Raw genomic sequence first — 2,328 nt, 5'->3', positions numbered from 1 at the left:
GAAAGAGAAAGAGAGAGAGAGAGAGAGAGAGAGAGAGAGAGAGAGAGAGAGAGAGAGAGAGAGAGAGAGAGAGAGAGAGAGAGAGAGAGCTCACAGGGGCATGAGAGTGGGAGGCACTTCCTGTGTATATATTTGTCTCATACGCTCAGTGTGGCTTCTGTGGATTGCATTAGTGCACTCTTTAATGTGCATTCTTCTCATTGTGGTTTTGACCTTCTCGTGTCTTGCAGGCTATCTTTAGTTTCGCACCATCGAGGTGTGAAAGGATGGAAGTGAACTCATCATTTGCCTCTCTCTGGCATGCTGTTTTGATCTTAGTTGGAGATATGTAAATGGTCAATAAGCATGTGAAGATCTGGTGCGTGAATAAAATGAAGGCGACACAACAAACGTTGAATCAGGGTTTTTCTGTTAGTTTTGTGAGATCATTTATTCTGATGATGCCAAAAGCACATGGAGAAAATCTCTTCACCTGCCATTTGACAGGTTGAGGCCTTTTGTTCTCTTTGGCTCATTGTGTTTCAAACGTCTTTTTATCGGGGGACATATTGGTTTTTGGGTTTTGTCCTGTCTTTGTTTGTTTCCTCATGTTTCCAGTCAGCCCTCCCTCCTTGTGTTTAGTCCTTGTCTCACCTGTGTCTAATGTTAATCACAGCAGGTGTCTGTCGTTGTCCCAATCAGTGTTGTCTATATATTCAGTTCCCTTGTGTCTTGTCTTTGTCTCCGGATTGTCCTTATGGTGTGTGTTTCTGCCCTCCGTCCTGTGTCCTGTTATCAGGAAGTAAGCTGCCCCGTCATCCTTTGCTTTGTTTTTGTATAATAAATATTTTAATTTTCCACGAGCCTCCTGTCATCCTCCTGCAATTGGGTTCAACACTCCTGATGGCAGAACGCGACACATTACTGCTCAACTGGAAGCACTTGGATTTTTATCAAACCCTCTAACAGACAGTGATTAGATTAATGTGCTGGAAATACCCCCAACATAAAACAATAGTTCATGTTAATACAAATCTAGCTGGTTTTTTGTTTTGTTACCTTTTTCCTTTTAGCCATCCTATTTGTTAAAAAAAAAAAAAAAACTGTAGTATGAGTTTTTATAACTGCTTATTGTTGTTGCTGTTGTCCATTGTTGTCATCTTTCTTTGTTGAAATCAGGTCTCTCTTGTAAATGAGTCCTCGAGGCTCAATGGGATTTACCTGTATAAATAAAGGTTGATTGATAATAACATGTTATGTTATCAATAACATGTTAATCATATTTTCTCATAAAAAATAAATAATCCATCAATTCATCTGTTAATCCTCACAATGTGAGTTGGAGATGACGCTTTCTTTCCAAATTGATTTTAGCTCATCAGCTGTCAAATTGACAAGAGTTACAGCCATTTAAAATTCTGTCAGAGAGCATGGAGTATGAAACGGAGGGTAAAAGGCTTCATCCAGGCTGGGCTAATAGATAAACAAGCGGCCTTTTAAATTGTTTTTAGATTTCAAACGCGAGGAAAGAAGCTAAATTAGCTAAAATAAAACCTCTACACTTTTACATGCCATCATTGTTTAAGTATGTCATCATTTTTCTAGCCGCACGATGTCCTTGTTGCTACGGTAATGCTGTTTGGCTAGTCATTGGCGTAGCCTGGACAAAGACTGTTTCCCTTCGTCTTATTTTGAGCATACGATCGATGTCACGGCTGATAAGGAACTAGCTGTTGTTAAATATTTGACAGAATATTACTTCTAAACTATACGTCTATAAAACTAACAAACTATTCCTTTAATTCCAAAAAAGTTCAATCTGGTCCTCTGGACATTCAAAAAAACAAAAAACAAAACAAAGCAAAAAAAATAAAAAATAGAAACGTTTCTTCTCTCATCCAAGAGACTTCCTCAGTTTTTTGAATGTCCAGAGGACCAGATTGAACTTTTTTGGATTTTTCTACCTGGATTATTGAGCATGCATCAGGATATTCCTTTAATTCCTTGTAGGTGTACATTCAGTGATTATTGTCTGAAAGTTTTGTTCAGTAGTTGATGATATATTTTGCTAACAGAATAAAGAGTCACCCACAAACAGACACGGGCAATTACACAATCAGTTCAGGTCAATTTAATTCTGTTTATTTATTTAGCGCCAAGTTCCAACAGAAGTCGTCTCAGGCCACTGAACGGAAACATTCACACTAAAAAAGCTAGTTAGCATGTATTAGTATGTATGTATTAGTATGTATGTATTTATTAGTATGTATGTATTAGCATGTATTATTATGTATGTATTAGTATGTATTATTATGTATGTATTATTATGTATGTATTATTATGTATGTA

Source organism: Nematolebias whitei, chromosome 15 (assembly GCF_014905685.2).
Source record: "Nematolebias whitei isolate Nwh7 chromosome 15, NemWhi1, whole genome shotgun sequence".
In the NCBI taxonomy this organism is placed as follows: domain Eukaryota; kingdom Metazoa; phylum Chordata; class Actinopteri; order Cyprinodontiformes; family Rivulidae; genus Nematolebias; species Nematolebias whitei.
Note: the sequence above shows the minus strand (reverse complement) of the source record.